The 27,631-nt window shown below is 27.3% G+C and overlaps 1 protein-coding gene across 2 annotated transcripts in view; it reads right to left on the bottom strand.

The window, feature by feature from the left end:
* Positions 1 to 27,631, bottom strand: part of LOC107161469 (hemocyte protein-glutamine gamma-glutamyltransferase-like) — a 58,485-nt gene that overhangs the window by 15,939 nt on the left and 14,915 nt on the right. Inside the window, exon 1 of one of the 2 annotated variants that reach the window (XM_015507889.2) lies at positions 4,910 to 5,100. The exons of the other annotated variant lie outside the window; for it this stretch is intronic. The gene's annotated coding sequence lies outside the window, so the exon portion shown is untranslated. Of the gene's footprint in view, positions 1 to 4,909; positions 5,101 to 27,631 lie in introns of those variants that run through there. 2 annotated transcript variants of the gene reach the window in all.

The following is a 27,631-nucleotide window of genomic DNA, read 5'->3' as shown; positions in this document are numbered from 1 at the left end:
AGTCGTCGTTTTCGTCGGTTGGGCTAGGAGTTGAAGTATAATAATAATATTATTGTTATGATATGAGTTATGGATCGCGACAACGGAGGGGGAAATGCGTTTCCGGATCGTCGTCATCGCAAAAACCCATCTCCACACGCCGAGTGCATTCGGCACATAATTTTCTATAATATCAAATAATTCGTTGAACCGACTATTATACTATTTGGATATATGATGTATATCGCGTCCGTGCACGCTGCCAATTGAAGTGAAATCGTCCGAGCGACGACGAGTACAAAACGCTCTTTTGGTTTATATAGAGGTATAGATTGGTACCCTAGTTATGGTACAAACATCATCTATATATTATAGCCAATGCTTGCCCAAGATACGGGCGAAGGTAGCCCGGGGCGCTACTTTTTTATGGGCGTATATAATATACGAATATTTTATAAATTTTAGCATAATATTCACATTGACAATAATATAGCTAAATGACTAAATTATCTATGACAGAATATTCTGTTAATTATATTTTTTTATAGATTTTACTCCACTTTCCAGTTTTTATTATTATATTACAAATAATTAAAAAATAATACACAATGATAATATATTATATTCATTAACTTGGGAAAACCAAAAAAAGTATGTGTTACAGCCGATAAGTCTATAAATTGTATCCAAATAAGTTTTGCAATCCTTTACCTATCCATAAGTATAATTTTAAACAAAATATGTAGGTAAGTATAAAAAGTATTAAATGTATTATGGAGCCTTTGATTAAGGGCGCCTTTCAAAAAACTGCCCGGGGCGTCAAAATACCTTGGGCCGGCCCTGATTATAGTTATACACACTTATATGTGTATCTAGCAAGTACGTATTTGTATGATTTAGTCGCCAACTGCTGGTCTTGAGTCAGTTATATTATATTATATGAGTGTTAATAGTGTTATACTGTACCTACCTAAGTATGTTTATTGTAAAAGTTAGACACATATGTGATGGCCGCGGCGGCGTGGCGGCGGAAATGCATTTCCGAGTGCGAACCGTGATTGCATGTCGTGAGTGCGGCGTAATGTAGGTACGTAGTATATTATGTACCTAACCTATATAGGCTATAGTGTTATATTAGAGTTTTTTCGAGTTATGAATGAACGCGTTTCTGACAATGGCTGTAATTTATTACGAAAACCGCGTGTAAATTATATGTATCGTTTAAATACGATGATTTTTTTTTTGCACACCTAGTAGACCTCCTTCTCAAAAAAATTAAGGCAAAAAGTTTTTGGAAACATAAAAATCGCTCTATATACGGTGACCGTACGGTTGTATTGTATGTGAAAACAATATATAGTCAATGGCCAAACCTATATTATATTATTATTATACAATATCAAAAACAGTTTTTAGACCCACTTATTGAAAACATTTGAAACAATTTAAATTTGCCTGTGATCGCTGATGCTTGAAAAATAAAATTGCAGTACTCAAAAGTAAAGGAAAATAATAATTAGTATACAAAAATGTAATTTTTATTTTAATTGCAGTAGTATACATATAGCTAGCATGAAAGAGACGGTTAAAAGTGCGGAACACGAGTGACAAAAATAAATATACAGAGGTGTACTTTAAACGTGTGGTTAACGTTAAACCTTTGATAAATTATATAATATCCAAATAAAGCGTTTTAAAGAAATAAAGAATACGAATGAAAAAAAAGCGATATAATTGCGCCCTTGACAGTTTCTCCGTTTGCCCCAATTCCACTATTGGTGTTCGGATATATATTACCGTAGGTAATATTATCTATGTATGATTTTTATAAATGAAAATAAAAATATCATTCACTTACAAAACAGCTTACAAAAATGGCCTAAAAATTAATATGTTAAAAGGCACCAACGATCACAATCCAATTTATAACAGTTTTTCACGAATAAATTAATCGGATACTGCAGTACAGTGGCTTAAATAGGATTTTCACAAGAGGGAGGGGTGTTAATTATAAATAATATACCTACTGCACATACCTACAAAAAAACTATATATGTATTTGATTTTAAATATGTATACAATTATGTGTGTTATGATTTATAAGTATTTATATTATTACATTATAATAAAATAAAATGATTATTCATTTAAAGTTTAGTTAATGTAATTATTTGATTTAAAATGGCTAGAGGGGGTTGTAATAATTCACAAACAATCCCTTGGATACTCCATTGCCGCAGTTTAAAATTCATCACTGGGTAAATATTTATCTATGGTAATTATTTAATTTGTCCCTCGTGCAGGATAGCAAGTATTTTCTGTATAGTATTCTATTCGCTTTTTAATCGCTGATATTATTAGGCATCAAAATCATTGTCGTCGTTCTTATGTTACGAGTTATGGTGACCTGTGGGCTGCGATAGTGCAGGAGAATTGATGTCTAACGATTGTGAAAGATATCAACAAGTCAACAATTACTACATTTGGTGTATTTTATTCTCTTGATCATACAATTGGATAATAATATTGTGACCGGCGAAAAGTAATTATGACGATGAACACTATCGTATTTTACCGTTTTGAATGCACGCGGGATCAAACTAGTACAAAATATATTTCCCTGTGTACCACAATAGAACGCACGGTTGGTTAATTAAGCCCATAAATTAAATATTTTAAATTGCATAAACATATATAGTATAAACGATAGAGGCTAATTAAGGACTTTGTTATAACAATAAGTGGCAGGTATCGACAAAAATAAATCCAGAAATCTTTAAAAATTAGGTACCCATGTATTTTTCAAACAAAAATGTAATATACAATGTGAAACGTGAGACTTTAGGGAAAACAAGAACCTTGGAACCCGTTGAATCCATTATAATACACACTTTATACTTATAACTTTGGGATTAACCATAATAATCAAAGTAATAATTATAACAACAATAATATATTTTTAATTTGGTGATTCTTACATTAAGTTAGGTACATTAAGTTGTCATATTTTCTAATTGCGAATACATTTTTGAAATAAAATTGATATATGTATATTTAAATAAAGAACATATTATAATGTGTTCCAATTTTGTGGAGAAACAGAACAAATCACAACTCAAATGAAATAATTAAATCATCGTAAAAAAGTAATTGAACATATGAGAAGGCAGAAAAGAAATATTTTAATAAAACAATTTATATTTATACTTAACTATTAGAACTAAAGCTACTTAAGCTAGTATCTTATTATAGGCACCTATATAATTTTTAAATTAAAAGCAATTATTTTTAAAATTTAAAATTTATTTTATTTATTTATTTTACTTATTTACCTATTCAACAAAAATATTGTTCTCAATCAAATTTATTTAATTTCATCTAAAATTACTATTCTAGGTACATTTGGATATGTTAGGTATATTAAAATAATAAAATTATACTTTATATAATATATAGAAATAATCGTAATTGTTATTCTATCTGTAATCATGGACTCAACTAAAAAAAAATATTTCAACTCATTAAAACTCACAACTGTACATGTGTAAGTGCACATATATAATATATATAAATATGTTTATATATTGAAATAATTTTTTTAGTTGAGTCCATGATTACAGATAGAATATCGATTACGATTATTTCTATCTATAATCGTGGCCGTGTAATGTTTAAGTGATTAAATGTTTGATCTGATTTAATTGAAAAAAACATCTGAAGCTTAATAAACAACTATAATATATGATCAACTTGAATTATTCAATTATAAATAAAAATATGATTTAGTTCAATGTGATATTTATATTTGTATTCTATAATCTATATGATATTATATACTTATCAGTCATCAATATGGATTTTAGTATTTTAATAAAGTTCAAATGCGAATTCAATATTAATGATATGTTTATTTGTTTATGTACGTTTTAATTTTATATTAATTATAAATTATCATGATAATATATGCGTGTTTATATTTAATTACGTATTTAGGTTCCACAAATTATACTTATCTTCAAAATTTAAATAAACTTTTTCTATAGTTTTACTGACTATGAAAAAAGAATATGGTTCTGTAAAATGGTCAACAAAAGCTTATAAAGTTAGGTCAAGATAATTTCAAATTGCATAAAATATTGTTTATGTATTTGCACCGATTCTGTATTATTATTAATCAACCACATTAGAAAAAAAGTTACCCGAAGTGACTTAAAAATATTGAACATTTTTTTGTTAACTATTGAAAATTGATGAAATTCTCAAGATTAATTAAATTTTTGAGGTACAAAGATGTCTGTAAAATGTTCAACCTATGAAGATGTTAAAATTGATTAAGATTTTTAGCCATAAAATCAATTAAAAATAATAATAATTAATAATTTGAAATAAGCTCATTCAAACCTCTTTTTAGAGATTTATTAAATTTAAAAATAAATAAACTAAGCAAACAAATCTAGTAGAATGTTTGTTCATTGTATGTATGTGGAATTTTTGAAAATTTCATGAAATCTAAGTACACTATAGCCTATAGACTATAGAGTTATTTAATTATTATTATGATAATTTTAATGTTTTCCATTTATTTAGCATTGTATTTAAATATTTTACTTTACTGAACATTTGCTTGTATTTTTTTAATAACACTTAAATTATTGTGCTTCGTTCTGATCCTATACCTACTAAAAATTAAGCAAAGTTCAACTATAATAAGATAAAAAACATTAGTAATTATTGTCGTCGGTCTCTTTTATTCTCAACCAATTTTAAAAATCGATTTGTTAAAAATTCATCATCAATACCTACTTCGTTAAAAAATATCTACGTTGCTACAATACGCAATTATTATTTATCATTCTTTTCAATAATTGCGGGCACGAGAGCACATCACGAGTTTTGAATCAGATAAAAATAATAATAATTTAATATTTACCTCGACGACGATAGTAATATTGTATAATCGTGTGCGTGAACCGATGGGACGGCGTGCAAAGTGCGAATAACAAACTGTCGACCGCGGTAATTGTGGTTGAATTGATAGGTATACACAATATTGTTTTAGCGGTACGTAGATAAAACGATGTGGACGGACTGAGACTGACGGACTGCTGTGCGACGGGCACGGCACGAGATTTGGTATTTATCGGGATAACCTAGATTTGACGATTCCTACTCTCCTCCTTCCAGCTGTTGTGGAGTCGTCGATGAACAACGGTAGATAATAACGCATAACGTCGATTACCGCGACGACGCGACGACGACCTCCAAAACCGAAACAGCGTCCGAAATGGATACGATAATAATAATGTGCCATAATATATATTTCATATGTGTGATTTTATATTACGTATATATTTATAGGAATACGATTGCAAAAAAAACGGGGTTTTTTCTCCCGAGTCCCAGATAATATGGAAAAGTTTGAGAATCAAGAAACTGATAAATTTCTGAAAATAAAAGCTCAAGATTTGCCAAAGTGACAATTAAAAAATAGACAAAGAAAACAGTTTTAGTAGTTTTTTGATGAATTAGGCTATAATACTGTTATCATAATAATATGACGTACCTAAGTTATATTAGTCAAACTAATAGGTCCTACATGTAAGGACTAACTTACAATTGATTTTGCTTCAAAATTTAAGTCCAGCATTGATTTCTGATTGCGCCATATTTTCAAGTGAAAAAAATTGACATTAGTTAAACAATTTAAAAAAGTTGTTAAGTAGAAAATGAAAATGCAGTAGATATATTAGCATATATTATATGCACTTGCTCAGTAAAATGTCACAATTAACGGTTTTATCAATACAGTCATTTGTTCTAAAATTATAACTATGCATATGTGAATATATTTTTTAATTTTATAACACCTAGGAAGTAGTAGGTACTTTATTATTGTGGATAAATTATAGTATTAATGTAATGTTTTTTGCAAACTATATTTTTTCAGTAAATGGCCCAATTTTTCCGTAAAAATCGTTGTTTTAATTGAAATAAAATTTGGAAATTTTCCTCCATATTCTATATCACACCCGCCGTAAACCAATTTTTTAACAGTTATTCATCATACATACGCGTAAAAAGATTATTTTACTTTTTGGACCGAATCTCCCAAAGTTGCCTCAAGGCTTTTCCTCCACTCATTTAAATCATTGTTGTATCATCGGTATTTGCATGTTAATACGCATTTCCGGTCAATGTGACAATATTATTATTATCACGCACTATAATAGTGATATACTTATAGTACCCATATTGTACGTAATATAGACGACTGTCGATTATGTGTCCAATTCCAATACTGTCGTGGGTAGTGGGTTTTTTTCTCATCGCGTGCGGAAACACGTCAGTCGATTGTCCCTAAGGTCAAGGGCGGTTTTTTTTTATTCGCCGCGCGAATCACGGTCATACGTCGTATAGGTATGTCGATCACCGTTCACGTGAGTTTTCCATGAAAGCCCATCGTATTTCTCCGCGAACGTTTAATCTAGTTTCATGAAATTTCCCGTGCACAGTCATCTTGCGCAATTGCAACTGCGCTTTAGGTCAAGGTGCTGGACGTGCGTATATTATTACTATTATTAATATTAGTATTATAACATTATGACTGTTGCGCATTATTTTTTGTTTCATGCCGAATTTCAGGTTCAAAAAGAGCGGAGCCTAAAATTCTGTGCATTATTTAGTAGTTATATATGTAGTTACTAGCATTGGCATAGTGAACACATTTTTTTTTTTGTTAAGGCAATATCTCCGAAAAATTTTTTTACGTGATTGGGTAGAATTATGTTAGGGTGTAAAATTACTTTTTCATAATTTTTATACTTATTCATAATAATTGAATAAGTAGTTAATATTGTATGTTTTATATTTTAAATTACAATTACACAGTAGCTATATAAATTTTACATTACATTTTACTGATTTACCACAAGAATCGGCATTTAAGTGACAAAAAAGGCTTGCTGTATTATTGTTGTACGTAAAAAAGAACTATAGGAAACATAATACTATTGTGTGCGTAAGGGTATTTATTTTCGCAAGTTAAAGTGTACATTATTAATATTTATCAATATTGTAAAATAATATCAATATTGATTTTTTTTTTAAATTATAGGTATTATACATATTACATAGACAGTTTGTGGGTGGGTGGTTAGCTTAAATATTTGCCTTACGGGTAAAAGTGTTGGAAAATTTAAAGGAATATGAGTACCTATTCTAAAAATGCTAAATAATTTTGAGGAAATTAGTGTTTTCTTTTTAGAGAATCCCTTGTAGTGATGTTATTAAAATGCTATGAAACAGTAACTGAAATGTTATCTCCGTAAAATCGCGATGCTATGCCAAAAATGAATTTCTTTTTATGTGAAAAGTGACATCATGCTGGGAATAAATAAAAGTAATTATACGATATAAATATAAAAATAATAATTTAATTTTTTTGAAGGTAAAATAATTTTGAAGGTTTGGAGATAAATATAATAACATTTGCTTATAGATGATTATTTTAAATATGGAATTTTAATTTATCAATATTTTTGTGTGTTTGTCGAATTAAACAGATTTAGTGAAAATAATATAGAACGGTCAGTTCTACAAACAATTTGGTGCTACCGATATGAACCTTAAACATTTTAAATATAATGTTAATTCAATATTTAAGTTATTTATATGGGAGTGTTAATCTTTTGAGTTTTGGTCTCGAGCAACTAGAGCTATCGGTTAATGCACTACACTACTGCAGTGATCTAACATTGAGAAAATAAAAAATGTGTTTGATAAACTACTCGCCATGCCTTGTTAATTTATTCATTTAATACAGGATGAATCAGATCAGATCAGATCTAAGCATGTTCACTCTACTTTTTTCTTTAACAGTGCAGTTATTCAAAATTTGAATCTTGTAATTTTTAATTATAAATACCATATTTATAAATTCTTAAAATTTTTTGTGCTAGGTACTTAAAGTGAGTGTAATGTGGAGATGTAAAAAATGTTCGACTTAAAACTAGTTTTTACTACTTTAAATTATTTAAATTGTAATTTTTCAAAATAATTTTGACTTATCATAGTCAAAATTCGAACGTGTAGTTTTTTGAACCATTTTATTTTGTGTAGTATTGAGGAGTGAGGATAGTAGGTCCATTATAATGGGTTTGAAAAATATGAGCTATAAAAGTGATTTGAAAAGGTTAGTACTTAATTAGTAATTAATATCTAGGGATTAAAATCTATTTTCAAAAATACTTCAAGTTGATTTATTTTCAAAAATGATCCAAAAACATCAAATACTATAGATTCATTGTGGCACATTTTTTTTTTTTGTGTAAAACCGTTTTGAAGGGTAATTATTGTCTTTAGATAACTAGTATAAATTTTAGTAACTGAGAAACTATCAGTTTAAATTTTGAATTAGTACATCAACATTTCAATAAAATTATCCACTAAATAATATACAATATAACGAGAGAGGGGGATGGAATTCTCATTTAAAAACAAACACTTGTAACGCAACAGGATACTTCTAAAGGGGCGCAAAAAATTATTCTTTGTGAACATTTAAAAATTTTGAAAATCAGAATTTTGATAACTTCATTAATAGAAAAAATTGAGGTGATCATGCTTACAGCTAGGTGAATCACCTTGTATGTTATATCGTATTTTACGATTACAACAGTTACTCTTGAAGAAAGCGAATATCAATAGAACGTTAATATTATTATATATTTTGTAACATGAAAGTATTATGTGTTGCATGTCGTCTGAGGATAACTGTAAAAAAAACAAAGAGTATCTCACAACTGGTTTCATACATTTTATCTACTGGCACAACGACGGTATATTATTATGGTGACTGGTCACTCGTTGTGAATTTATTACGCTATAGTGACTAACTGACTAATAGGTATTACGCCGCGGTCGCTCCATATGGCAAAAAAAAAATGATTCATACTTTTCATCCGTACAACTGAATTATTGTTTTAGATATTGGTATATGTATCGTTGGTATCGACTTATTGTAACATACCTTTTAACACTGCTTCTGAGTAATAAATACGGTCCAGGAAAATGCGAGTTATAGTCGTTGATGATATAATATTATTATACAATAGGTATTTTCTTCTTCTTCTGTGCCTTCACAACTCTGTAAGAGTTTTAATACAATAGGTATTACACGTTATAATAACTAAAGCTAGGATTTATATGAGTTGGTAGATATGTTATTTTGCATCGTCCTTTTAAAAATTTGATCAATAATATCCACGAATCTCCACATGCATATTGATCCACGTGATATATTTTATATTTTGAACATTTTTCAAATTTCTCATATTTCAAATATGTATATATATATAGACATTAGTATTATCATTGACTATAAAATAATATATATTACACAAATATATAATATAATATTTATTTATTCTATAATCAATGGTATTATTTATATATACTTATAAGTAAAAGTAATAACAATGACTTAGCTTATTGCTTATAGAATATAGATATACATAAAAAGTAACTTTATTCGATTTGTTTTTAAATGATTAAAAGATGCTTTTTCCATAAGAATTTTTTACTTAATGATGGTCAGTGCATGGTTAGTGATTAATTTGTCGTATATTTTTAGATTCTGAGCGGAGCGATGAATGTATTGATTTTACCATGATGTGTGTTTTTTTTTTTTTGTGTCTGTCATCACGTTTTGGGGAAGTAAAAATGCTTCGATTTTCGACTTCAGTACTTTATGTTAGATCAGAAAGTGAACCTAGTTAGTACTTATTTGGGGCCCCCAAATTGGGGGGTTAAAAGTAAAAATTCTCAATACTTTTCTAAATAATCGAGAAAAACAAACTAAAAATTAAGGGGAAAACGGGAAATTTTACGCACACTCATTTTTCGACAAAATCGATTTTGGTTTTTGATGTAACTTTAAAATGAATGACCATAGATAAATGAAATTTTCTTCGAATGTTTATATAAGTATATTCTATCCATCATGCAATTTTCAAAAAATTTCGACTTAAGTTGAACTATTCATAGGCATTTGAAATTTTCGATCATTATTAGTTTTTTTAAAATTAATATCGATAAAATTTATTTGTTAGGCAGAAAAACTTGAAAATTTAATACAAGGCTCTTAACATATTGTTACAATAGCAGTTGAAAAATAAAAAAAATTCATAGTTTTTTATAAGCATTCAAAGTTTGAATTTTGACAAAATACGTAAAAATCACGAAAAATCACGAAAAATCACGAAAAATCACGAAAATTCACAAATTATTTTAAGCTAGAAATTCATTAAAGTTTTTCTTTTTAATTCTAAGATTTGAAAATTTAATACAAGGCTCCTAACATATTTTTACAATGGCAGTTGCAAAATAAAAGAAATGCATGCTCACAATTTTGTTTTATAAGCATCCAAATTTTGAATTTTGACAATATATTATGTAAAAATCACGAAAATTCACAAATTATTTTAAGCTAGAAATTCATAAAAAATTTTCTTTTTAAATCTAAGATTTTAAAATTTAATACAAGATTCCTTACAAGTTTTTCAATCTTTATCACAAATAAAAAGTCCACCGGAAATTCAAATTAAATTTTTATAAGCATTTGAAATTTAAATTTTTACAACATTGGATTTTCACTGGATTTCACATTTACTGATTTTCTTATTTTGGTGTAACTCTAAAAGACTAAAACAAATGACCGCAGATACTTGAAATTTTCACTGAATATTTATACAGGCATTTTCTATATTCGATACAATTTTCAAAATATTTAGATTCGTTTTGAGCTGTTTACTGACATTTTAATTTTTCAACTTTTTTAGTTTTTTTTTTCTATAAATATCGATAAAAATTTATTTGTTCGGTAGAAAAGTTTGAAAATTTAATACAAGGCCTCTAACACATTTTAACAATAGTAGTTGAAAAATTAAATTAATTCATAGTCACAATTTTTTTTTACAAGCATTCAAAGTTTGAATTTTGACTAAATACCTATGTAAAAATCACGAAAATTCGCAAATTATTTCAAACTAGAAATTTGTAAAAAATTTTCTTTTTAAATCTAAGATTTGAAAATTTTTAGTAATCTATAATATATCCTAGACCGATAAACCGTCTTCGCTCAGAATCGTTTTTCGTATACAATGATATGATATCATTGGATTCAAATTTAATTCCATTCATTACAGTAACCCTACTTGTAACCTACTGTACAGCAGAGCGACATCCATGACTTACATGCCTTTTTTTGTATGTTTTTGGATATTTCAACAAAACAAGATATATTCATTTTTATTATGTATAAGAATTCTGATCCTAATAATAGCAAGGCTTTTCTTAACCTGTTCAATAATGTTTACTGTGTAAGTAAACGATGAAGTAATTTAATATTATTATTGGTTTATTTCAATCACAGACATATAAATCGTCTAAAAGTTGGTTAGATACTAATTATGTAAATTATTATATAGATAATGTGCAAAATGCAGTAGCAAGTTAATGTAAACAGCAATTTACACCGATTTTATGTAAATTTAAACACTAACTGTGTATAAATTTCGAAATTTATCAACTCTCGCTTTGAAGTTCTTCAAAGAGCAAAACTGTTGTGCTGTAAATGTTTCAATAAGCATTATAAATTTATAAAGCACTCAACGTATGGAAATTCACACTTTCTCATATATTTTATGATACTTTTAAAATTTTCTGTAATCGTTTTCGAAACTTATTATTGGATTTATTTACTAACCTAACCTTTTATGAAACATTGAATACTTAGTATTTCAAACAGCTTTAGATTTTTGGTGAATTGATGAATGTATTGGTTACACCAGTGGTTCTTAATCTGTGGTCCACCGCCCCCGGGGGGTCCGTGATAATCGTGTCGAGGTCCGCATAACATATGTCAATACGTGACATGAGTACATTGCTTTAATATTTTTGGATTGTTATTATTTTTTTTTTAAATTTAAAATATATCTTATATTGTAAGAGATAATCTATGTCTACTTCCTATAATTTGTAATATAAAATAACTATCATAATTTAACGATAAGATGAAATGTCTTGTAAAAAATACGTATTCGGCAAAAAATTGGTGGGGTTTCGCAATTTTCAAAAATCTTTCATCGGGGGTCTGTGTTTTACAAAAGGTTAGGAACCGCTGGGTTACATCAATTCAAAATTATTATTTTTATCTTTTAACTCTGAAAACACAATACTATACAATATTATTTAACTTGTAATTTTTGATGTTTGAACTAATAAATTTTACTATGGTATTAAAAATTAGTTGAATTTTATTTTTATAAATTTTAATGCAATTAATAAAAAAATTAATAAATTAATAAAAAGCACATGGTTAAAGAGCTTGAACATTGAACACAAGATTCCACAAACATTTCATTCATAGCAATTAGAAATATTGAATAAACAATGTAATATGTAGGTTGGTATAGTTTGTATTTTTATAGGAGGTTGAAGATAACATTTAAAAAAAAATTGTCAAAATTTTAAAACTTACAAATAATTTTTTAGTTAAATTTTTTGGAATTTTTCAATTCAATAGCTATGGCTTGAAAATTTAAAATTTCCATATACAACGGTCGCTGCTTAATGTAATCACTTTAGTACGGGACATAACTGATAACATAATCCGATTGATAACACTAAATGAAAGTTGAAAAAATAATAATAATGTACCTAGTGTTTAATTTAATATACACATAGTTATTAAAAAATTGAATTATTTAATTTATTATTATTGATTACTAATTAAAGTACATATTATATGTAGGTATACAAAATTTTAAATTGTTAAAAAAATAAAATTTAAATAAATATTGAAATCATGCTAAGTGTTGCCAGTGGGTGGCTTCTTACTCAATTTTTCATGCCATGTATTCTCTTAACACATAAGCTTATTGTACATTTCTTGTATAGATTGTTTATTTTTCTAATAAATATTTAAAAAAAAAAATAAATATTAATTTCTACTAACTTGAATTATGAATAGAATATTTTGATTGATGTCTTTTTTTTACCGTTAAAAAATCATTGATACAATTCTCGTATTTATATTGTAATTCAAAATTGGGTAAGTTTTGTTGCACTTTTCTTTGTAATATTCGTAGGGCCACTCTCATTCAAAAGAACTTGCTGGGAGGTTTTTCGGTACCTATCTGTTTGTAGGCTTGAGCTCAATTTCTTTGTTTTCAATTTCTCCAGGTTTTGTTTGTGATAAAGTATGTACAATATCTTCTTCAGTAAAATTGTATGTAGTACCTAGGTATATTTTCATCGATTTTCAACTAATTTTCTGATAACATTATGCCGCGTTTTGATTACAATAACCGGCATAATTTACACATATAACTATACATTCGGCCCGTACTTATACTTTTCGATAGCAATAGACAATTGATAACATTCACTGTGATCATAATAAGCGGTGACCACTGTATTTAAAAATGCTTATTTGACAAATAGAGTATACGAGTATTAAAATTTACGATGGTGATGGTGAACTTTTTAAACACCGTTTTATTTATATTCTTATGATTTATTATGATACCATTTTCTAATTGTCTTGATTTGTAACTCAATTATTTTGTTTAATATATGATGGTTATTGGTTATGATATAAACATATTATAAGACTAATTGTGCATGCAGTAATCATATATAATAGTTGAGTAAATTTTCCTGTTCGAGGGTTCAAATGTTATTATATGATTTACGATTACTGGAAATATGCGAAATATAAATATTTAGTATTATAGTATATGGCTATTGACTATATTAAACTATTATTAATTTAAAAACGGACCCAAAAGCCTTGTTGTTATACAAGGGGCTATCGTAAATAAAATGTGTCCTCCAAATATAATAATAATAGGTAGGTAAGTAGTTACCTTTATAAATTATAGATATTTCTAAGTATGTAGATATTAATAATATTTATTATTTATTACATGTTACAACTAAATGTTTAACTGTAAAAGCATAAATTATAATTTTTTTCTAATAAATCTAACAGTGAAATAGGTAATAAATAGTTGTCAGATTTTAAAAATATTTAAAGTACACAGGAAAAAATTAATATTCCTCAGTATTATTTTAATCCTCCAAGTATAGACTTTTTTTTTCACTCAAACAAGCACAAATAACAACATAATACGATTCAATTTTATGTTCGCTTACATAAAGATAATGGCTAATACAATGATATAATATTATTATTTTTTGTCAAAGTGCTATATTGTTGATTGATTTTATTAATGTTAAAACTCGTAAGCATTATAAATTTATAATATAATATTAGTCTGTAATTTTAAGTTGTTCCACTGTGTTTGCACTTATGAAAATTAATTTACATCACGTAATTATATAAGCCTAATTTAAAAGATACTTTTAAAAACTATTATATTATACACTACTTACAAACATTAAGTAATTACTTAATTTGCAAACGTTGAACAGAATTAATGTTTAATTTGTCAGGTTATAGACGCGCGTGATGTCGAATCCCACACCTGTAGAGCAATTAATTAATTGTTATGAGTAGGTATCCGCAGTAAGATAATATAATTGACGTCGTGTCACGGGCGGTATCGATTCCGCCAAAAATCTTCCAACAAGGATCGTTTCAGCCAAACTGAAAAAGGTTCGACTTTCGTTTCCGCCATAGGGGAGGGCGGGGTAAGTCCGTACGAGAGGCATAACCGTATGATAAAGTTTTTTGAACAGTGAGTCAAGATAGAAAAAAAAATATAGATGTTTATTTGTCCATGACCGTTATTGTTATTGTTATCGATAACTATTAACCTCATTTGTAATAAATTCCCGCTAAAATTGTTGTTATCACAAAATATGTATAATCACTATTTTTTTTTCAAATATTGTTATTAAAAACTTTTATACTTATATAATTTCGATGTGAAAAAAAACTGCATCAAATTACGGAAAAGTAAGTACAGATTATTTAATGATGTCATTTAGAGGAATGTTGCTTATACTTTTTAGTTAATTGCCGTTAATATGAAGCCACCTACTGTGGGGCAAAACCGTTGGGGCAATAGCGTATGCTATACGGAATTGCCCCAGCGTTATATTCGTGGCTATATTATTACGTGTTATTTAGATGTGTTCAAGAAGTAAGAAAGTATATCATCTCATAAAGAAATTAAAATGTTCCTTTAATATAATTATTATTACTAACTTATATTTAAAAATGTATTTTGTTAAACTATTAGATGTGTTCAAGAAGGACCTATATTATCTCATAAAGAAATTAAAATGTTCCTTGTATATAATTATTTGGTTTTGTTTTAAATATTAGTAGGTAGGATCCTACCTATTTATTTTATTTTATAACATAAGTATTAAGTTTTTTTTAGATATTTTAATAAAGTTCAATGTTTATTTCATTTTTTTGTTACTTACATGAATATTTAAACATGTTTGGTTAAAATGTTATTTAAAAAGTTTGTTATGTAAGGTTACAGATCGTAAAGAACTACCCTACACAATTTTGTACATAATAAAGTGAAAGTAATATGTTTATTGAAGAGTTATTATTTTATTTTGTTCTAATATAAAAATGCATAATACTTTACTCAAGAATTTTTTTTGCAGCGAGGGGATATTAAAATGTATTGGAAAGTGTGCCTATTATATTTCTACTATTTTAGATCATAAAACCATCCATACGGTTTTGCCCCAAGACAAATACGGTTTTACCCCACCTATGGGGCAAAATCGTATTTTTAGGTACTTTCAAAATTTGGTTTTTTTTTTTAGTCCAAGTTGAGATTTTTTGAAAATGTTTCGATATTATTGAAGCTGACTATATTTGTGATAAATTTACGCAGTCCAATTTCAAATTTTTCAAATTTTGTAAGTTCTACAATGACTAGAAGTTAATAGTACGGTTCTGCCCCGCCTTCCCCTATCTATTTTTTTCTAATATTATTGAGATGAAGTTTGAAACCCCCTCTAGTCTATCTGCAGTGCTATTGATCATCGATGGATGTGAATTCACATCATGCACTTGTAAGATGGAAACAACACATATTCGGTTGTGGCGTCCTCTTAATGATATAATATCATTGTACACTAAAAACAATTCTGAGCGGGGATGGTTTGTCAGTCTAGGATATTTTATTCTATATTAATTAAATTATTATTATTTAAGAAAAAAAAAATCGGCATCTATACAATAAGTAATTATTATATTATATACAGTGTTCGCACAATGATATTTTTTATTGGAAAAAATGAATTTAACCCACTATATAATGTCTGAAAGTAAAATAAATTACTTTAGTCACAATAATATCATCAAATTTACTAGTAAGTATAATATTCTGACAGAGCATCTTTGCTCAGAGTGGTTTGTCATATACAAATTCAAATCTAATACATCCATTACAGTAGTTCTCTAGATCAGGAGTGGCCACAACAGGGCTCAGCCGCGAATCAGTCACGTCAACTTTTGACTCAAACCCAGGGTAAATTAATTTATTAATATGATATAAAAAGCACTTCTCAAAAGGGGAATTACCCGTTTCCGCCAAAATTTGAAATGACCGATTCCGCCATCGCCCGTTTCCGCCAATTTAAAAAAAGGTTCGATTCCCGTTTCCGCCAATTTACCTGCTATTCACTTATTCATAATTAATATACACAACATTTTGTCATAGTTTTAATAAATATAATAATAATACATAAATCCACTTTGTTAAAATGTGATAGGACTAATAACTGATTTTAAAAATAAACTAATATCGCGTTATTCGTATGTAAAGAGTGTGCATTTAATTATATTAAATAAATTAACAAAATATTATGACTTTTTAATTATTTCAATTACTGTATTTCTTAAAATTAGGTTTGACAAAATATCAAAATATTATATGTATTTATGAAAATATCACTTTTTATTATTATCATATTTATTAAAACTATGACAAAATATTGTGTATATTAATTATGAATAAGTGATTTTTACTTTATTATTATATTTATCAAAACTATGACAAAATATTATGTATTTATTAGTTATTTATATATTTTTCAATATTTAATGTTATCAATTATCATATTAACCTAACCATGTACCTACAATCATTTCTAGTTAAAACTTAAATACACCTTAAAATAATGGGAATAATACTCCAATGAATATGGAATATATTACAATAATTTTACCATAGCAGGTAAATTGGCGGAAACGGGAATCGAACCTTTTTTTAAATTGGCGGAAACGGGCGATGGCGGAATCGGTCATTTCAAATTTTGGCGGAAACGGTACATGCCTCTCAAAAGTAAAATCTCACACCTTAATGTGTACCCGAATAATAATGTTCTGCGTAGTGTAAAAAATAAATGTTCCTTCATTTATTATAAAATGAAAAATGTGTCTTCATTTTATAAACATATCTTAACAGTGTAGCGAGCTTCGAATTAATTTCATTAATTTGCGGCTCCTAAAATTAAAGTTAGTACCCCTGCTCTAGAATCTTAATGTATAGCAGAGTGTTTCCCACTTACCAGGGCACTATAATACTTAACAATATGTATAGAAATTATAGTAATTAAAATCTATCCACAGTTTGAAAATATTATACCTTATGTAAAAATCATCAAAACAATTATTTTATTTTATTTTTAGTTGTTGTTTTTATTATTGTTATTATAATTACTATTTATGATTACACCTACCTAAAGTAGTTTTGTATAAAATTGTATAATTAATTATAATACCTAATAGTTATCACTGAGCAGTTATACTCAGATAGTCATATACTGTCAAAAATTTAATAATTATAAAAAAAACTTATACTATTATGTTTTAATGATATTGAAACCTCGATTTTAATAAATTACTGTAATTATCTCGAAAACAAGCTAAAAGAAAATTTGTTCCGTTTCGGGCCAAAAATCTATAATAATATTATGGAATATAATATCTTGTATTACCTACATAAAATGTGCCTAAACGCCTGAACGAACTGTCAATATCTAAAGTCTACGTCAATCCACGATAATATGGAAAATTTAATAACTTTTGGATAAAACTAATAAGTCGAAACTTGTATTTTTTTTACTTAATTGAACCGAGTGGTTTTAAAATCAAAGTTTAAATAAAGCCTATACTCTATATTATGTATACTTATACGTTATACATCAAAACAAAAACAATGAACTTTATATTTATGTTCGGATGTTTGCAATATTATCAAATTTGTAAGTACCTACTAGGTAGGTACCTACTTAAGGAAATTGAAAATATTCCTTTATTACTTTAGTAAAAATAATGATATTAGTTATTAGTTTCGAAATATTATATTTCATTTGTTAGAAATAAGTAATAAATAATAATACAAAACCCATTTTTAGGTCTTAATACTCTTAGCTGTTTGTGTCTCCACAATGGCATAATTTAAGTCTTACCTATTCAGCTGTGCTTTATATTGAATTAAAATATGTTTAAAATAGGCATACTCATTGACCATTGTAAACATTTTTGAGATCAATTAATAAATTATAATTACTCATAAACGTTATTGTGCGTTTTGAGTTACTGTCAACTATGGTGGATGATTTGTAACTTTGGGGAAACTCGATGAGATGAAACGGTTTGGTTTTTTTTTCATGTGTTATAATATTTATCAAAAATGTTGTTTATATATTATATTTTTTAAATAAATGTAATGTTTTTGTTTTGTTTTTTTTTTTATTCATAGTACAACTTCGACTGCTAAGGTTGCAACACAATTAAGTATTTAGTACATAGTAAAATATAGTTATACAATAGATTCTTAAATTAGATTATAGTATTATACATATCAATATGTTTTAAAAATGTGATTATTTTGTTAGTGTTGTCATATGTAGGGCTGAGGGCTTCAAAGAGATTTTCGTGCAATTTTAGACTTTTTATGGTATTTATATGGATACGGCAGTGGATAAGGAGGTACTTATACTTGACTGTGAGAGGTTCTCCGCAGGCTAGGGACATTGCAGGTTCTTCTCTGCGCATAAGATGTCCACGGGACATTGCGATCTGATGATGGGGTTAAGGCCAGTATGCGATAATATTTTTTATTTCTCTTAGTTTGTTATTGGGTGTGTGCGCCATTCAGGTTCCCATAAATTGGTACAAAAGGTGTCGACATTAGTATAGATGTCGATGAGTGATGAGTACGTGTGTCAGATCGGTGCTTCACGAGCTACTCGTACTTTATCAGCTTTCTCATTGCCATCTATTCCACAATGGCCTGGTGTACATATTATAAATCGTATGTTCTTGTTGGCTTTCTTTTTCAATGATTTTCCTTGTTTTGATTGTTTTTGTTTTGAATAAATTTTATTTCTTTGTTTAAAAATAATATATTTATTTATCTTTTAATGTCTTACAATTTGATTTTAACTGGAGTTTTAATCGTTTTCAATAGTCACCCAAAAATCAAGGCGATTTATTTTTACCATTTTTGGTCAAAAATCATAAAATACATCAGTGATAATCAATATGTATTATTATATAGTATTATTATCAATTATAATCGTCATAGTTTTTGTATGCATTAACTATAGTTGCCATTATAATATAAATTATTTCTAAGAAACGTATTCACATTCTAGTATATAACTATAAGTTATAAGTTTGTATGGCTATTGGCTATGTTAAAGAAAATTTAAAACTATTAAAAAAAATCGGTCAATATCTATCGCAGTATAATCAATGAACGCCATACGCACCTGCGTAGGTAATTTGAAACAATAGAACATTAGTGTGCTATAACACTTCTATCAGGGAATATCAGCTGTCTCAGTAGGTATACTTAAAGTTTCGTTGTGATTTTAAATTATTTAAACTTTAAATTAAGAAGTTAAATCTAAGCATTATATAATAATATAAAATATAATATATAATAATATAAACTATTACCTTTTAAACACATCAATTGATACTTAAGTATTGTGGTATTAAAATAAATTCACATTTTGCTGTAGTTCAATATTTTGTAAACGTTCTTCAAATTGGATTGACTGATCGCTGATGTTTATTCAAATTGGTTAAATGTGTATTATTTTATACCAGGACTTATACAGTTTGTATACATTAAAAACGATTACATTTTATTTATTTTTCTGTGTTATTTGGTTAGGTAATGTGAGAAAAAGATTACACAGACTATTGGTAAAAATTACTACGAACAATTAGTACATTATAAATAAATAATTATCAATTATGAAAACTGATAATCATAAAATTAATAAATATAATAGTTATATAATATAAAATAAAGCAATAACTTTGATCAAGTAAGATACTTATACTACAACAATTATGACATACGATAAGATAAAACTAATAATTTATGTGTAAAAAATAAGATTAAAACATTTAAAAACAAACATATTTTTTTAATCTTCTGTTCTCATTAACGATTACTGTTCAATGTATTGCATTATAGTTATGTTTCTTCAAATGTCCACTGTAATGTCATTTTACCATAAAATATATTATTATACAATTGTTCATTGAATTCATTTTGTTTGTGTTTATGTTTATATATTTATGTTTATATATTTATGTAGGTAATATATTATTTTTATATCTATTATGATTATTAAAATATGAGTGTAAAATGTCGTACAATTCACTCACTATATTTTGTACTCGACTGTTGTATAAAAATACGATAAAAATGAATAGTTTTTTCACTATCGTTTAATCAGTAAATTTTAAATCTAAATTTTTTAAGTCAAGACTAAAAAAAAAAATTAAATTAAAAAAATGTATGAGAATTGACGCTGTTTTAATAAAATATATTAGTTATATTTGAATACAAAAAGATAATTTAAAAAAATTGTGGCCAGGTACTTATAAAGCATAATATAAATATGAAATTAACAAATAAAAAATCTTATTTTTCAAGTGATAATTTTTATACTTTTGACGGGACAGTAATAAATGCATATTTAAAGCATATAATTTTTGTTAAAAAAAAGCTCTACGTTCCGCATCTGCTTTGGGCCAAATTTATTCAAACAGTAGGTATATTAATTGTTGTATATAGAAATAAGTTGCCCTTGTTCGAAACACTGAAACTCCAAGGTCGACATACAACTTTTGAAATAATCAATAGATTTCTCAGTAATACTATATCACGATCGTGTTACGGTAGCAAATGAACCATAAAGAATACGATCACGTCACTGCTATAATAATAATTAGGATTTGGTTTTTACTTTTTAGATTAATCTGATTGTTTGTGTTGGTTTTATCGTCCGTAGTTCTTCTAAGCGGCTGTGATATTATATACAACTACTTATATATATATATATATATATAATAATATGGCATAAATCGTAACCTGGTCACTCGATTATTTTAATGAGTACTTGAAGTTCTACTGCTGTGCCTTAAATCATAATTCATATAATCAAATATACCTTTAATGTTTCGTCACAGCAGTGATTTCGAAATAATTAACATAACAATGTTTTTTTTTTGAAACCCCGGGGTTCAAAGTAACGTCGATTGAGGTAGACATATTTTGTTTACCAAAGTTCAAAATAAAACGGATTTTATGACGATTTCTACTACAGTCTATTGCGAAACAGGTATTCAAGCTCTGGGTGAGTGAGGAGGGTAGGGCATTAAAAGGCTTGAGTTCCTCTTCCTTTTTTTGCAATTATACATATTATATACACCGTAATTGTGGGTGAATAGAAACAGGTTTACCCCTTTCAGGTGTTATATTTCTGGATCTAAAATATTCACAACGCTGTGAAGTACATCAAAATTTGGGTCTCACCGTGTACTAAAATATAGAAATTTCAATGATTATTGATTACCTAACTATAAAATAGGATTTTATAAATTTTTTAAGAACGATATTTCTATTCTCCCGCAGGTGTGTGTGAAAAAAAAAACAGGTGTTTAGTTTTCATACAATTTGTTATTCAACTCTGTTGAGGTTGAATAGAAACATAATTTGGAATTTTTAATGCTGAAAAGGGAAGAAAAAATTTGGAGTTATCACATTTCTTTCATCAGAACGATGATAACAAAGTTGATATACATTTTTGGTTGTAAAATAATTTTTGTTTTTATCAACAATTATTATGGAGGTAAAAAGTTATCAATTGAATTCGATTCTTCTTAAAATAACAAATTTAATACAACAACAACTTATAAATATAGTTATAAGTACTTAGATTGTAGTTATTGGAACTTATTTCAAAATGTTGTTTCTATTCTCTCATCGGTTTCTATCCACCCACAATTATGGCATATTTATTTTTACTAGTACTGTGGTGCATTTATCAAAACTATTTTGATTGTAAAATTGACACGCTCTAAAATATTGCATCAATTCTTAAATTTCACCCTCGTTCAATATGGGGCTTGTGCTTCTTCTCCATATATTTACATAAATTTCATGCGAGTTGTTGAGTCTATAACATGCCGGATATTGCTTTTTTTTATGTACATTTGCAAAAAAAGCAATAATAATTAACTATTATTTTATTTTGTTATATACTCGTACATTGGTTAGGTAATTGTGTTTTATGTTTCATATTACACGACTTCAACTGGGATTTTTTTTTTACTGTAGTACTGATGGTGTCACTTATATGTATAAGCAATTTGATTTTGTAATTATTTACTCGACAATATTATTTTTAAATGATTTATCTATTTTTCCCTAACCATGTATACAGGCAGAGTAATTGGTACGACAAAAAACAGTGTTTATGTATTTATATGATTTATGGATACCTAAATATATTCCATACGTTTTGATATATCTATCTACTAAAAATATAAATAAAAACTTGTTAATATTGTCATAAAATCTTATCTATAATGTATCAATGTGCATTATTTATAATCTATTATTTGCTAAAATATTATAATTTATTCCCCTCCCCCCCATTTCAGATTTATAGATCTGGGTCCGTGATGTGTTATGAAGTGTACGATTTCGAATGTTTTATAGTAATTTGTGTGTAGGTAGTTATTATACGACAGAAATCGTATTCGACGTTATACGACAGTGCAAAGACATGACAGAATGTATTCGGTCACGTCTCATCGAACTTCTTTCAATTCGCACGTTCGCTATATTATCATTAAAGGAGTGGCCGTACTTCATCTGCATATCGAATAACCTCATCTTTCAGGGCCTTATTTTATTTCTGTAGACAATAATTGCCAAGTGCCTACTCTAAAAACCAAGTGGTATATAATATTAAGATATTGAGAGATGTAAACGATTGATAGGGTGTAGTTGTTTTATGTGTATATTCCCACATCGTCAACTTGAGTTGGGACCCAACTCTGCTGCTCAATATAGAAAATTACTAAACATAATAAATTAGTTTAGATAGAGGTTAAAGTATATATTCGTATATAATATATTAAATTGTTTAAAAAATTTGACAATACCTACTAATAAAAAAGTACTAATATTACATATAAGAGGTATATCATTTTATTTATAATATTATATGCAATAAATTAATGATACCTCTTCGGATTTTAATCCGAAAAAAAATTAAAAAATATATTTATGTAAAAACTTTCTATGTGTAAAAATTAACTAGCTTTTTGATATCTTATATATCCTTTGCAATTAAGTTCTAGTTACACTCTTCAATAATTTTTAATTAATATTATTGTCACCACGTTAATTTGGTATATTATTAAAAATGAATATAGGTAGGTATACATTTATCGACAAACTTAGACGCCTGCTTAAAATATTATACAAAACGTCTGTATTTTAAAAATATTATATAATATCACACAATTGGGATGTTAAAAAATTGCATAGATTTGGTGAAGTGGGTGCGAACCTTATTCAACATATAAAATACACAACAAAGGCCACGTGCTGTCTGTAAAGTAATTTCTGCAAGAGATAGGGCTGAAATTATTTTATTAGCTGATGATAATAATATCATAATGTGATATGATATAAGTAGTTATATAGTTATCTAATAATTATTATCCGCGTAAAAATATCAGGTGGAGTAAAAAAAAAATCTTGATATAATTCACGGTAGAACCGATTAATTACGAATAATAGTAATACTAATAACACGAACTATATAATGACTACTCATTAAAATATGTGTTTGTTCTGTACCGCCAAATACAAACGGGCCTTTAAACATAAGTTATAATTAATATTATATAGTTATTATTGTACTTAATCGTTAATACCATAAATTAATTTCGAATCGTTAGTCGTTGTGACAAACTAATGCGGCGCGTGGCGTTCGCGGAGGTGAGTTCTCAGATCACATAATAATAGGTTATTACTTATTATGTTATGTAATCGGAATAAATAATAGAAATATAATTACTTTTATTAACGTAAAATGGAAATAAATTGGATTAAAAGTCCAGAAGGGCGGGGCCAATGCAATCGAAACGTTTTATGATCAATACCAAAAATAGCATTAGTTTAGATTTTTACCAAAAACACGTATTATATTCTCAAAATGCTTTCCGACTGTTGTGTATTTCATGTAAGATTTTGACTGTCAAAATCAAATCGAATCTTAGATTTTCAATGTTATTACGTTTTAATTGTGCATGGGTGGCCTTAATTAATGAAAAAAATAAAATTCAAACCCCTAAAATGTATAAAATATTTTAATTTAGCGTAAAATTGTAAAATTAAATTGCGTTTATAGTGAGTATCTATAGTTTAGAAATATATTGTTCAGCAATTTAGCCCAATGTACCTATGTTAGAAAGTTTATAGGTAGCCTTAAAAAGTATGAAATAAATTATAAGATTTTATTTTAAAATATATAATGCAAAAAGTTTTAAACCATTCCTTTGATGAATAATAATTGTTAAAGAAATTCATAAATTACAATGCAATAAGTAAAAAAAATATTAGATTGATAATATTGACATATTGTCATAATATACTCATAGTATATTATGAGTATCATTATTAGAAAACTGTAATCCAAATTATTTGGTAACCATTTTAACTTTTAAGTCTATATTTTCCGGTTTTGTGTAATTTTTTCAGTGCAAAGTAGATCCTATTTGGTAATATAAAGGCATAAACCACCTTCAATGTTGATGATAGAAGCATATACTCTGCTATAAAAAGTGCCATCATATACATAAACATTTTTTTCTAGGACTCATATTATTGTTAAGCTCCGGTATAAATTTTATTTTACCAGTGTATCACGCAGAGTTTTAAAAAAACATTAATGACTTTTATACTAAAAAGTATTAACTAAAAGTTGAAAGGATTTTGGACTGATAACGAATTGGGACATTGGGCCCGTAACATAAAGTTGGCACCAGAGACATGTACGTCTTCTTTAATTTGGTCTTTCATATGTCATATATATATAATATAATTTATATTTTTGTTTTGTCAGTGAGATATTGTTCAATGAAAATGAAATGTTTTTCTTCTTTTTAAAAAAAAAAAGTTAATGAACAAAACAATTTTATGTTCAACACACGTTCCTCGAGCACACACACAAAGAAAGGAGTTCATCTGTGACGGAGATTTGTTACTACATTTCTCAATTAACACGATGCCCCACCAAGTCCCTTTAGGCCACTCCTTTTATCACAGTCATAAATAAAGATCACACTATATTCGTTGGTGGTATAATAACAACATCAACAACAACAACAAAAACACCACCAACACAGCTCTATAGCAGGTGACACCGTTGCGCAACGTTCTTTTCCCCTACGGGACGAATTGAAGATTAGATACCTGCCTAAGATATTTTATAGACATTCCGGTGAAGTGGACAGCGGGGAAAATAACAACTTATTCTTACTGAAGCAACGATTTCTTTTGAAAAGTGTCTAATGAAAATGGTTTTTTCGGTGTCATCATCGTTTGGATTTTTTTCGTCATTCGCTCAATTTGGCTTTGTATTGTTTTATTAAAACGTCGAAATAATAAATTAACAAAATAAATCACCTGTGCGGGACAGCCACACGATAAATAGTGACTGAATGATATATTCGTTTATGTTATTCAAACATATTTTAAAACATGATGGAAGTATAGTAATTATCGTGAGGAATGAATGTTGTAAAATTTAAATGTGCTGGCAAGTGGTTTTCAAGAAATATGAGATTTTTGTTACCTATACCTTCCTTAGATATTATGTCGCTTATAAAAGATTGATCAAACGTGTTATTGCTTATCTACTAAACAATCATTTTAAAGTGAAGTAATTTTGATCCTTTTACAAATAAAGGCGTATGATATTTTTATATTCTTTTCATCCAAGTGTTCCATTGATGATTGGTCTCTTACTTGTCAAGGGTTACGCTACGTGACAGAACAGCTTTCGATTTTTAATTCAGATTAAGCGGCTCTTAAAATTGAAAAAGAGAGTAGTTCATAATCGAAATCCTAGTTTTGAAATTTTTTTAAATATTTTAGGGTGCAACGGGCGTCAAATAATTTTGATGGTTTTTTATACATAAAAAATTATTTAACAGTCAATAGATTATTGTTTATCATGACATTTTAGGTGTCGAATAATCAAGCTATATACGTTTTTAAATAAAAAAAAAATAAATAGATCATGATAAAATTAAAGTTATTAAAAAAATTTCAGTTGCATTTAAATGTATATTTTAACTTTTGATTGAAATTAAGTAAATTAATGGTTTTTTTTCTGTTTGGCTAGGAGTATTGTGAACATTTCCCAAAAGTTCGACACAGTGTGATTATTAATTTATATAAAAATATAAAAAATATAAGCTTTATTAATGATGTTTGTTAAATCATTAATTTTTGAATCTTAATGACAACTATATTTTTAACAGGCATAACAAATAAACTATATTTTCCAACAAGAATTTGTTGTGTGTAAATAAAATAACAAATTAATAATTTAAAATAATGACTAATTGTTAAATAATTTATTTAACAATAGAAATAGGGAATGGTTAACATGTATGGGCAATAAACATAATTCCTACTCTTCCTGTCTAAACTCTAAAGAATAAGAAACTATTAATAATCATTACATTTTCATTATTTGAGATGATGTAGAAAGGTACGTAACATTTTGCAGCAAGTTGTATATTTTAGATTCTGAGCGGAGAGATTTAATGAAGGTTTAAGTGAACCTAATTTAGTTTAGTTTATTGTAATATAAAACTTTTTTTTTGATTTGTAATATTAATATGATATTGGTAGGGATGATAAACTTTTATTTTTTTTAACCTGCGAGGCAAATGTTCATACAGTTAATTGGTTTTTATGGTTACCTATACTATTAACAAAAACATATTTATAGTTCATAGTTTTTCCTGCAATTGAAGGAAATATATATAGAGCAGCGTGCTATACTGGGATGGGATTTTTGTGTATGTCATCATCGTTTGTAACAGTAAAATATTTTAGATTTTCTATTACCATATTTTCTGGTAGGAAAATTAATCTAGTTGGTACTTTTTTATGATGAAAGGGGAAGGGGGTGTTAAAAATAATTACCTGAAAGACATATTTTTTTTATGAGTTTTTGAAGTATAAATTTTTTAGAAATTAGATCCGATTCACCTGATTTCTCATAGAACAATTTTTTAATTTTGTTGTAA

This window comes from Diuraphis noxia, unplaced genomic scaffold (assembly GCF_037042655.1).
Source record: "Diuraphis noxia isolate RWA-SAM2 unplaced genomic scaffold, SU_Dnox_SAM2 contig0001, whole genome shotgun sequence".
Classification (NCBI taxonomy): domain Eukaryota; kingdom Metazoa; phylum Arthropoda; class Insecta; order Hemiptera; family Aphididae; genus Diuraphis; species Diuraphis noxia.
Note: the sequence above shows the minus strand (reverse complement) of the source record. Positions and strands in the feature narration are given on the sequence as shown.